We start from the raw sequence: 13136 nt of genomic DNA, 5'->3' as shown, positions 1-13136 counted from the left end.
TTTTTTAAAAAATGTTTTCACTTATTTATGCAAGAAGCAAACTGACAAATCCATGTCCAAGAGCTGGGGTCAGCAAACTTTTTCAGCAGGTGGCGGGTCCACTGCCCCCCAGACCTTGTGGGGGGCTGGACTATATTTTTTTGGGGGGAAATATATGAACGAATTCCTATGCCCCAGAGATGCATTTTAAATAAAAGCACACATTCTACTCATGTAAAAACACCAGGCAGGCCCCACAAAGAACCCAGAGATGCACTTTAAATAAAAGGACACATTCTACTCATGTAAAAACATGCTGTTTCCTGGACCGTCTGCGGGCCGGATTGAGAAGGCGATTGGGCCGGTTCCGGCCCCCGGGCCTTAGTTTGCCTACCCATGTCCAAGAGCATCAAACAGACAAGAAAACACATGGCAACTTACGGAATTGATACCTTTGTTTGAAAACTAAAATGACTTACTGGAGCCTCAACTTCAGGACCTGTCATTCCAGTGAGCACTCAGGGCTGATTTCTTTAAGGATGGATAAGTTTGATCTTCTTGCAGTCCATGGGACTCTCAAGAGACTCCTCCAGCACCATAATTCAAAAGCATCAATTCTTCAGCGATCAGCCTTCTTGATGGTCCAGCTCTCACTTCCGTACATTACTACTGGGAAAATCATAGCTTTAAGTATATGAACCTTTGTCAGCAAGGTGATGTCTCTGCTTTTTAAGATGCTGTCTAGGTTTGTCATTGCTTTCCTCCCAAGAAGCAGGCGTCTTCTAATTTCGTGACTGCTGTCACCATCTGCAGTGATCATGGAGCTCAAGAAAGTAAAATCTCTCACTGCCTGGCCTAGTTTTTCTCATATTATGTCTCTATGTTCTCACCTCCATTGATTCCTGGGATGGCTCAGTTGGCAGAACAGGAGACTCCTAATCTCAGGGTTGTGGGTTTGAGCCTGATCTTGGACAAAAGTTTCCTGTATTGCAGGGGGTTGGACTAGACGACCCTTTTGGTTCCTTCCAACTCTGCGATCCGATGATTCTATGATCTGTAAATTAATTTCAGGGAAGGTGAACCAATCCCAGAGCAGGAGTAAACAATTACTTGCTCTCTCCAACACACAGCCTTTCCTCTCACAGTAGCCAACTGCAAACAGGTTCTCCAGGGTCGCTTGGAGCAACGGTGAGAACAAATCAAGGGCCAAAAAGTGAACAGCAGTAAAACCACCAAATTCAGGCAGAGAAGGCTGCAGAGAGAAGAGCAACTCAAAATCATGGAAAAGATCCAGGGGCTGGAATGATTCCAGAGCACACCAGAAATTTAAGTTTGCGCAATTAAAGTAAATGAAAACGCCTTGGTGCGTTCGTACCGCTTTTAAAAAGAACAGAATGTTTGCTGTTAGGAAAGTGATGGGCAAATGCACTGAAGAGTGTGGGATGAAGGAAGAAAGTGTGTCAGGATGAATGCTTGTTGTCTTACACTCTCTCTCTCTCTCTCTCCAGAACAAATATTCAACAAGGACCAGATACAATCTGATCTCCATGCCATCATTCTGCAAGCAAATCAGGATGAATGCTCAACAAACAGGTTATCTGGTGGAGCCCATGATTGACAACCTTATGGTTATTGATTATTTAATGGGGTGATGTCCACACCAAGCAAGTTGATTTTCTTTTGTAGGAGGGCATTGACCAGCCTTAAATTTTGAGTGTGTTGCTAAAGTTCCTGCCTGCAGCCAGCAGAATGATTCAGGGCAACTGGATCCTAGATTTTCTTTGAACGCTTCTTATTTTATTTTCATTAGGGGGAAAAAAAAGCTCCTGAGATCTCTTTGCAACCAGTTCCCCTACAGCCTTATCAGCAAAAGTAGCCAACCTCCCTTTGACTGTCCCCCTTCTCGGCTGAAGCTGGGAATGTTTTCAAAGGGTGGGTGGTGGGAGAGAGAGAGAGAGAGAGAATGAAAGAAGCCTGAGGCTTGCTCCTGGGTGTTCTGAAGACTTTAAATGCCACTTCTTAAAGAGTTAAAGATCTAGATGGCTGTACTAAGAGGGATGATAAACTAATCACTCATTCGCTGTTGGTGATCTGGTGTGTCATTTACCGAAACATGGAATGCGTTTAACAATGTCAAGCCAGGGGGGTGGGGGGTGGGGGAACCCAACCCTTAGCACCGTTGCCAGAAGATGGATGGATTGTCATGGGCTACTCTGGAGAAAGTCCTCCAGACTCATAATTATCTGTGCGCGAGCAAGAAAAGTATGCATCTTGATTTTGTCACTCTCTGCTCTTGCAAGAAGCTAGAAGCTCTCCTCCTGAGCTCTTTGAAAAGGGAACTGGGAGCAAATTTTACTGAGTAGGCAAGACAAACCCACAATATCTAGTAGGAAAGTGCCCCCCCACGCCCACTGCAATCGACAGATCAACATCTTGTCCAGGTGGCTGTTGAGGAATGAATTTCACCACCAACCCTCACTGCCCCCATGAAAGTCAAATCAAGTAGCAATGTCATATTAAAACAAACACATTCCCCCCCCCCCCAAATAATAACTGCTCTGGAGTAGTTTATCTCTCACGCGGCATCTCCCATAAGTGCTACTACAGCTCATGAGTCATTGGGGGGAAATGTCTAGGAAAATAGCCTCAAGTGACCTCACACAGCATTTGATGGAGAACTTTCCCTTCATTTATTTATTTAGTTTTCAGCAGGAAAAGCCAAGCTCCCTTTTGCTAAGGGGACAGAAGCATTCTTCAAATGTTTTTGCCACGGCGGATCATTCGAAAGCCTCTGAGTTGCAACAGATTGAAAACCAAACTGAAATCAGATCAAATGTCAGGAGGCCTTCCCCACCCAAGGATTCTGGGAACTGTAGTTTTGTTGCTGAGACTGAGCTACTGGAGGTTATTAGCAGGGGCAGAGCATGGGGAGCAGGGGGCGGGCCACCCCGGGTACCACCCTGGGGGGTGACACTTGGGGTGGTGCCCCACCCCCGGGATCGGCGCCGCCGGCGCGCAGCAACTTTTAAGGCTGCAGTGCGCGAACAGCAGCATGCGCTGCAGCCTTAAAACTTGCCGTGCCGTCGCACGGTCAGGAGGGGTGCCGGCCGCTCGCGCCCGCCATCTTGGGTGGACTGCGCATGTCCGCACATGCGCAATCCACCTGGGATGCTGCGCGCACACCGTGACGTCACGGCGCATGCACCATGATGTCAGGGTGCGCGCACGCTCCCTACACCCCTGTTTATTAGTGCAGGGGCAGGGAATGTGTAGCTCTCCAAATGCTGTTGCACAACAGTTCTCAAGCTCCTTGACCATTGACCCTGCTGATCAGAGTCTGATGAAATTTGGGAGTTCAGCAGCCGCTGGAGGACCACGACTTCCTCCCTTAGCGCCTGCAGAGCACAGAACTTTTGTAAGGTATCTCGGCTAAGGGCAAGGGAGTGAGAGCAGTTTGAAATCCATGTGTTAGATTCAGAGAATCTTAGAATTGCAGAGTCGGAGGGGGTCCCCAAGGGTCATCTAGTCCAACCCCCTGCAATGCAGGAATCCCAGCTAAAGAATCCTTGGCAGGTGACCATCTAACCTCCAAGGAAGGTTGCTTGTTCCACTGTCAAACAGCTCTTATCCTTGAAGAGTTCTTCGTAATGTTTAGTAGGAATATTGTTCCTTTTAAATTGAATCGGATGGCCACGTGGTCCAAAATCCTCTGGGTGGGAATGTCAAGCAAGAGCAGAGATGTAACTGGTGTCAGTTCAGTGTTGGATGTGCAGGGTGATGACGACTCCTCTTTTTTTGCCAGGTGTTGGAGGTAAGGTATCACAACATCCCACATCAGAGACACATCCTCTGCTTCCTAGTTTGAGACTGTGTAGGATGATGCCTACACCACAATGGCCCAATTCCACCCGCCCCCCCTTTCATCCTTAGTGGCATCCAAGGTTGAACCCTTAATAGACTCATCAATTCATCCATGAACTACCGTATTTTTCGCTCCATAAGACGCACTGTTTTCCTCCTAAAAAGTAAGGGAAAATATCTGTGAATCTTATGGAGCAAATGGTGGTCCCTGGAGCCCAATTGCCCAGGGGCCAAAAGAGGACCGTGCCTTTTATTTTACAAAGAGAAAAGGGGGTGTTTAAAGGCCCCCGCTCAGCAGCTGATCAGCAAGAGATTGGGAGAGAGATAAGAGTCCCTGGCTCCCTTTCAGCCCCGCCCTCTTGCCCCGCCCTCCTTTGTTGAATGTGCTGCAGAGGGAGGTTGTTTGTTTCCCCAGCAACATGTGACTGGCTGATTAGATTATCTGTCTGGAAACTGTAGAAAAGGCTCCCTTTCCTTTAGAAGCTGCAGAAATGTGAGTTGAACCCCATAAAAATGGGGCTTTTCCTCTTTGCTTTTCTCCCTTTGCAAAAGGAGCTTTGCTTTTCCCCCTTTGCAAAAAAACTGCAAAACTTAGCTGATCCTCAAAAAACAGGGTTTTTCCCTTTGCAAAAAAAGCTGCAAAACTTTTAGCTGATCCTCAAAAAAACAGGGCTTTTAGAGGAGGAAAACCAGAAAAATATTTTTTTTTCTTGTTTCCTCCTCTAAAAACGAGGTGCGCCCTATGGTCCGGTGCGCCCCATGGAGCGAAAAATACGGTAACTGGAGCAAGCCATTAGCTCTCCAACTCTGCTTCCCATCTGTAAAGAATGCAGGATTGTTGTATCTATTGCTGAATTATTGCATGTGAAGTGCCTTAAGCTCGTAGGAAAATCCTTTGGAGTGATGGAACTGGTCTAATGACTAGTATCTTCTCCGGGGGGGAAATCAGGGCTTTTGTGTGTAGAAAAGGAATTGCGGCGAGGGGAGGGTGAAGATACAAGAACCTTGATAAGTTTTAGATTGCTAAAGGAGCCCTGTTTAGGGTAAGCTTTTAATATTTAATAGACTATTGCATTTTAATATTCTGTTGGGAGTCTATTAAACATTAAAAAGCCTCCCTAAACAGAGCTGCCTTCAGATGTCTTCTAAAAGTCTGGTAGTTGTTTTTCTCTTTGACATCTGGTGGCAGGGCGGGTGCCACTACCGAGAAGGCCCTCTGCCTGGTTCCCTGTAACTTGGCTTCTCACAGGGAGGGAACAGCCAGAAGGCCCTTGGAGCTGGACCTCAGTGTCCGGGCAGAACGATGGGGGTGTAACACTTCTCATCAGTGCAGGGATTTCTGTTTGTGCAATGTGGGACTTCCTGCCTTGCCTTCTCCTGTGCACCCCCTAAATCTGCTCTAGAGCTTCCCCCCAACCCCCTGGAGAAGATTTGGGGGGGGGCGTGAAGCACACAAGGCAAGGAGGAGAAGGGGCAATTCCCATTGGGCAAGCAGAAGTCCTTCAGCTAGGGTGCATTAGTTGGATCCAGGCAGGAGGGCGGAAGAGGCGCCCATCTGCAAACCAGAGGCCTGGCTCCTTCAGAACTGCAGTTCTCACCAACAGGGTGCAACCTCAGAGGCAGAATCTCAAAAGGACGCAGGTCCGAGAGTTTCCCACTGAATGGTTTTTCGTTTGTCCCACTGCTTCCCTGCAGGAAAACCCACTGTTTCCCACTGAACCAGAGCAAATGTCTATCTGCCGATCCAGCAGTAAACAGCAGTTTTTCTTGCAGGGAAGCAGCAGGACAAGCGGAAGTGTCGGCGAGCCCTATTTTGAACCCTTGTTGGGGCAAGCGGCTCGCCTGGAGCTCTCCGTGGTCCTGGCCTGCCTCACCTTGGCTGTTGATAGTGAGATGGCCCCTCCAATCCCTGCATTATTCAGACTTGTGCCATTGTTTAAAACAGGCACTTTTTCAATGTCTTTCCCTTCTTGCTGTAAATCATAGAATCATAGAATCATAGAGTTGGAAGAGACCACCAGGGCCATCCAGTCCAACCCCCTGCCAAGCAGGAAACACCATCAAAGCATTCCTGACAGATGGCTGTCAAGCTTCCGCTTCAAGACCTCCAAAGAAGGAGACTCCACCACACTCCTTGGCAGCAAATTCCACTGTCGGACAGCTCTTACTGTCAGGAAGTTCTTCCTCATGTTTAGGTGGAATCTTCTTTCTTGTAGTTTGAATCCATTGCCCCGTGTCCGCTTCTCTGGAGCAGCAGAAAACAACCTTTCTCCCTCCTCTACATGACATCCTTTTATATATTTGAACATGGCTATCATATCTTCTCCCCTCTCCATTACTCAGCTGCCACATGCATGAGAGAAAAAGGATGCGGAGTCCTCAGATATTCTGTGGTGTATCACTCAATCCCCAGTCTTTGTTCAAAGCCACCGTTTCCCTCTCAGTTTCCTTCATCGCTGCTTGACTCAAACTTCTGCCTTTGCTTTAAACCACCACTTTCCCCTCTCGGGGTTCCTCCCTTCTGGCTCAGAAGCCATGGCCACAGTTTTTATGCAAGCTGCCTTCACTTTTGCTCCCCTCTCCCGCCCTGATTTCATGCATATCCAGGATTATGATGAGGCACTGCAAATCCTCCAGTGGGGGGACTGCGTGATGACTTTCTTACATCTTTATTCTATATGGAGAAGGACCATCACTTAGTTGGCAGAGCAGCTGCTTTTCACGTGGAAGGTCCCAAGTTTGATCCCAGGCATCTCCAGGTAGGGTTGGGAGTTGGGAAACTCTTTCCTGAAAAGCTAGAGAGTCGCTGCCAGTCAGTGTAGACAATATTGAGTTGGATGGACCAATGGGATGACTTGGTCTAAGGAATCTTCTTTGTATGCAAAAACACACACACACACACACACACACACACACACACACACACACAAATATTTAATGTAAAATCCACACATGAGGTTTTGGCCGTGGGGACTATTTTGGCTTCAGATGAAATTCTAATCCTGTTGTTGTTGTTGTTGTTGTTGTTGTTGTTGTTGTTGTTGTTGTTAGGATTACATCATTAGTGTCAGGGAAAGAGGGACTACTCAGGAGGAGCAGGGAGAGAGAGAGGAGCAAGCTAGAGCTGGGAGGGAAGATAGCGATTCCTCCAGGGAAGGGGGGTCACTGGGCTATAGAGAACAGCTACCCATAATCTCCACAGATTCATCTTCCTCCTCCAGCCCCCCGTCAGGAAATGTCTCCGGAAGAGAGGGAGATGCCAGGCTTGGGGATGACAGAGCAGAGACCCAGCACCGTCAGTCACAGACAGGAAGATGAGCCGGGGGGGGGGGGTAGGAGGAGACGCAGACGTCATCTCTGGGTGCCTAGCCGTTGGTTGTGTTGGTGGGCACGCGAAAGCCCACCACTCCGAGAAACTGAATCTGACTGAGCAGTCATGGCTGCAGAGACTCTGTAATTCATTAATAATAATAATAATAATAATAAAATTTTTATTTATACCCCGCCCTTCCCCGCCAAACCGGGCTCAGGGCGGCTAACACCAATAAAATCACAACAAAAACATAAAACAGTTCATTAAAATACAGATTAAAATACAATTTAAAACTAAATCTAAACTTCAGCCTCATTTTTAAATAGCCCACCAATCACCCCAAAAGAACGAAACATCAGGGTTAAACTGAAACCAACCCAAAGGCTAGGTGGAACAGCTCCGTCTTGCAGGCCCTGCGGAAAGATGCCAAATCCCGCAGGGCCCTGGTCTCTTGAGCCAGACCGTTCCACCAAGTCGGGGCCAGTACTGAGAAGGCCCTGGCCCTAGTTGAAGCCAACCTAGCATCCTTGTGGCTCGGGACCTCCAACAAATTATTATTTGAGGACCTTAAGGTCCTACCTGGGACATACCAGGAGAGGCGGTCCCTTAGGTATGGACAATAAATAGTTTTAGCTTACCTAAAGGCTTGTCGTTACTCAGGAGCAACATCCAAGGGAAGGAGTAAATCCCCTGACAATTAGCTTCAAAGGTCTCCCAGATGTTTGGCCCCGGAAGTTTGGCTCCTCTGCACCCTTGAGATTTATTTCACTCATCCTTCTTCCTTGGCACCATTTTCATGTGGCTGGTGGCTCCTGATTCTGCCATGGGGGGTGGGGGAAAGTTGCCAAGGCAGGAATCCAAAACCATTTTAGTGCACTTTAGACAAAAAGGCCAGCTCTCTGTTACAAGGGCAATTTATTTGCCTGACCTTTGCCAAGCCCACCGCCACCCCCTATCAGGCTGCCCGTTCTTGTTGCTGTTGTTCTGTAACAAGGGAGGGGCAGTTAAGGGCTGTTATTGGGACCGTCAACTCTCACCCCCTCCCCTCCCAGGTCAAAGCATTCCCCCCCAAAATGCTCAAGGAAAACCACAAGTTCTTTCAAATAACAGTGAGGTGTGGAGCAGACGGCTAAGTAGATTTCATGGAATATCATCCAGGGGTCTCAAGAGAAGCAGCCGGCTGGGAGCAGAAGGCTCCCATTCAGTGTCTCCTCTGAAGACCCTCTTTCCACAGCGCCTGGTTCACCCCACACCCCTCCCTCTATCCCGCCCTCCCCCCCCCCCGGCACTCTCAGGAGGACGCAGAAGGAGTCAAGCGACGGCTCAGTTTTGAACTTCCACAGGGGAGGCAGGAGGTTAAACTGAGCTGTTAACTGTGTCTTTTCAAAACTGACATTTAATACAGGGCATAAATCACAGGGCAAGCCTGTTACTCCTTCTGGAATGCAATTACATAGGGTCAAATAAAACATGAAAGGGCCCAACAAGTTTTAAAATGTAGCATGTTCGCCAAGCCAGGCAAAGAGGAATGTCAAGAAGTTCAAATATGCTAACATCCCCATGTTGGCCTGTGAGGAAGGGAGGGGGCTGCAGCGGTGCAGGGGTGGGGGGAGGCGAAAAAGGGATTAGAAGGGAAAAGGTCCCTGCACTTTAATGATTATGCCGTTAAGGAGAGGCACGGGGATTCAGGTTGAGGGGGTCCCAGGCCCTCTCCGAGCGGCCCTCCCCGTGTTCATTCAAAGCAGGTGTCTTTTCTGCGTTTCATTACTTTAATTGCCAACCACGGGCCTATTTGACATGTGCCTCGGCCACTTAGCATGCACACAGGGGAGGGGGGGGAGGAGGCCTCTTCTGCGGGGAGGGGGCAGCAGGAGGGGGGGGGCAGCGCTTTTGCAGCCTCTCAGGTTCTGAGCCCGGCAACCGTTAATCAAGCCTTTGATGCTAAGTCTTGCTCAGAGAGAAAGAGAGAGAGAGAGAGAGAGAGAGAGAGAGAGAGAGAGAGAGAGAGAGAGAGAGAGAGAGAGAGAGAGGCTGTGTTTGGATCGGTGGGCAACTGCTTTGACCTAATTCGGGCCACCTGAACGGCGCACTCTGTCTCCTGCCCCCTCCCCAGCTCTCTCTGCCTTGCCCCTTCCATGCTCCACTTTGCAGTCTTAAAGACGAAGAGGCCAGGAGCCATGTTCGTGGAGAGCAGGGAACATCCTTAGAGCACCAGGTTGGGGAAGATAGTGTGATGGATAGATCCACACACAAAGGGGAATTACTTGCAGGGGAGCTCAAAAAATTGCTATGCACCTGAGGGGACAAGGCAGCTGTTCTCCAGAGCTATGTAGGATCCAAAATGCCACAAACGGTGATCTTTCGGGTGTTTTGCGTCCTGTGATCTTTTCAACAAGCAGGATTCTACTTAAAAAACACAAAACAAACAGAATGCTTTTTCCCAGCTCCGTTTCGTTCTTGGGTAGATGAGATCTTGCTCCATTACCCACACTGTTTCAACCTCCAGGCTTGACTACTGCAATGTGCTTTGCTTTGGGGGCCACCCTTGATGGCGAAGGGGAAGATTCGCCTGGTGCAAAACGCTGTCGCGTCCTTCTTGGTGGATGTGAGAGCCGTGCACATTTTCACCAAATTTTGTTTCACTCCACGGCTTGCTGCTGTGCTTCCAGGTTTGATTCAAGGTGGCGATTCTCACGTTTATAACGATTTGTAGCCTGAAACAGGGGTCTCCAACAAGGTGCCTGAGATCTTCACCACTGCTCACTGTCTGCTTGGTCATAAAGTGGAGAGGGCTGCCCCCCAGCAGTGTAGCTAGCTGCTCGGGTGCCTGGTGCGGGGGCATGTCCTGCAGTCGGGGGCAGGGCGATCCTCCCATGGGGCAGGGCGATATGCCCATGGGGGCGGGGCGAGCCTCTCCGACACTTGGAGCCTCTCCACTGCCTCCCGGGCAACTGGGGGAGAGGCAGTAGACCAGGGGTAGGCAACCCATGGCCCGTGGTCCGGATGTGGCCCAATCGCCTTCTCAATCCGGCCCGCGGACGGTCCGGGAATCAGTGTGTTTTTACCTGAGTAGAATGTGTCCTTTTATTTAAAATGCATCTCTGGGTTATTTGTGGGGCCTGCCTGGTGTTTTTACATGAGTAGAATGTGTGCTTTTATTTAAAATGCATCTCTGGGTTATTTGTGGGGCATAGGAATTCGTTCATATTCCCCCCCCCCAAAATATAGTCTGGCCCACCACATGGTCTGAGGGACGGTGAACTGTCTCATGGCTGAAAAAGGTTGCTGACCCCTGCAGTGGACAGACGCAAGTCCCACGCTGCCGTTACAGGCAGCGTGGAACCTGCAGGGGCCTGAGCCACCACGTCACTCATAAAAAGTTTCTTGAGCCCAGTTTTTATAAAACTCATCTTGCCAACCCCCCCCCCCTAGTGATGATACCCGGGGCGTACTGCACCCCCTGCGCTCCCCTTCCTCCGCCACTGTTTCCCCCTTGAAATGTACCTATAGCTTAATGGAAATGGAAAAGTGAATGGTTTCCCCCCACTTCCTCTTTGAAAACTATGAGTTTTCCCGGGATTATTTCTCCCGAATCTGGCTTTTACCCAAATGCCTCGGGAAAGCAAAGTCTGCTTGTGCATGCACTTTCTCACTCTCCATCTCATGGGAGGAGAGTCTTATCTGGGGGAAGCGGCCAGAGGTGGCGGCACCCACAGGCCTCGCTCAAAAACCCTAATGTTTTTCACTGGCCTAAAAGGTCGTTGACCCTTGACCCAAAGCAATTTCTTTTAGAAAGCCCAGGAGCACATATTTAGGTGTATGTGGGACACAGCGCCCAGTCATTTCACCAAAATGCTTTTGCAATAGTTCACTGGACCTTCCTGATAGCAGGTGTCTGTGCCGCAGAACAGAACCCTGGCCCAACATTGCTCTCCTCTGCATGTTCCAGATGGATGACCCACTTCCCTAGTTTTGTATTTTAATTTTTTGCTGCAAGGAAGTTTGATTCAAAGCATCAGACTGACTTTATGCAGTCCGCCATGCAGTTGAGTGTCGGGATTGAATAAGACAAATTAAGATCAGACATCCAGGAAGGTCGACAACATTTACCTGTGTTGATCTTCTAGGAAGATCCAATGATTTTTTTAAAAAATAAAAAAAATCTTGTTAGTTCAGGGGAAACCAGTAAGCATGGGCGACCATTAATACATCACTTAAAAGGGGAAATAATGCAGATCTGCCGCAGAAGAAGCAAATATCACCGGTGTTGAAGCAATGATTCTTCAACATCAACTTCGTTGGACTGGTCATGTTGTGCGGATGCCTGATGATTGTCTTCCAAAGCAGCTACTCTATTCCGAACTTAAAAATGGAAAGCGTAATGCTGGTGGTCAACAAAAGAGGTTTAAAGACTGCCTCAAGGCAAATCTTAAAAAATGTAGTATAAACACCAACAACTGGGAAACACTTGCCTGCGAGTGCTCCAATTGGAGAACAGCCTTGACCAAAGGTGTCATGAGTTTTGGAGACACTCGAACTCAGGATGCAAGGGAGAAATGTGCTAAGAGGAAGGCACGCTTGGCAAATCCATACCGTGATCAACTCCCACCTGGAAACCGATGTCACCACTGTGGAAGGATGTGTGGATCCAGAATTGGCCTCCACAGTCACTTACGGACTCATTGTTAAAACCGTGTTTATGGAAGACAATCTTACTCGGCTACAAGGGATCACAGAAGAAGAAGAAGAAGAAGAAGAAGAAGAAGAAGAAGAAGAAGAAGAAGAAGAGGAGGAGGAGTTTGGATTTGATATCCCACTTTTCACTACCCGAAGGAGTCTCAAAGCGGCTCACATTCTCCTTTCCCTTCTTCCCCCACAGCAAACACTCTGTGAGGTGAGTGGGGCTGAGAGACTTCAGAGAAGTGTGACTAGCCCAAGGTCACCCAGCAGCTGCATGTGGAGGAGCGGAGACGCGAACCCGGTTCCCCACTCTTAACCACTACACCACGCTGGTTGCTAGCCATGATGGAGGTAGCACTGCTTCTGAAATACCGCTTGCTGGATACTACAAGGGGGGGGGGGAGAGTGCTCTTGTGCTTGAATCCTGCTTGCGGGTTTCTGACAGGCACCCGGTTGGCCACTGTGAGAGCAGGATGCCAAACTAGATGGGCTACTGGCCTGATCCTGCAGGCTCTCTGTTATGTACTGAGTTGAATTGGATCCAAACTGCAGCAGTCTGATTGGTCCTAGAACAATAGGATTGAGATTGCAGCAGTCTGACTGGTCTCAGAACAATAGGATTGAGATTGCAGCAGTCTGACTGGTCCCAGAACAATAGGATTGAGATTGCAGCAGTCTGACTGGTCCCAGAACAATAGGATTGAGATTGCAGCAGTCTGATTGGTCTGCAGGAGCCACCCAATCCAGCTCCAGGTGGAAGTGAATCCGCACTCTGATTGGCATACAGGAGTATCCCGGAATTAGCCAATCACGTGGGGCCCATTGTGTAAATAGTGTATATAAAGCAAACGTTTTGGGGGAACTACATTCCTCACTACTATGAGCTGAATAAAGAGCATGAAAATCACACTGGACTCCGAGTATCTTTCACTCTCCTTATGGTGTTAAGGCCTGACTGAGAAGCTGGAGGTCTGCACTGAACCACTCTGCCCCAGCCCCATCAAAACCCACTTGAGCTCTCATCCTGCTCCACATTTTTACCAATCCTGCCTAAAATTGGGAGGGTGTGCTTGTGGGGAAGCAGAAATGGATCCTTCTCAATATTTTCATTTAAAGGAAATAAGGGAAGGGTCAAAGATTGGGCCTTCAGCTTGGAAGCAAGGCAACCCAACTGGGTTGGAAGGGACCGATCGGGGTCAAACCTGTCACAGGGCTTAGCATAATAGTATCATCTATTCAGATGTGCCGGCAGATTCCAGAGTCAGCCTATAGTTACATCAAATAATATTTGCGTTGGGTGTGT

This window comes from Lacerta agilis, chromosome 1 (assembly GCF_009819535.1).
Source record: "Lacerta agilis isolate rLacAgi1 chromosome 1, rLacAgi1.pri, whole genome shotgun sequence".
NCBI lineage: Eukaryota > Metazoa > Chordata > Lepidosauria > Squamata > Lacertidae > Lacerta > Lacerta agilis.
The sequence above is the reverse complement of the archived record's forward strand: the minus strand, read 5'-3'. Positions refer to the sequence as shown.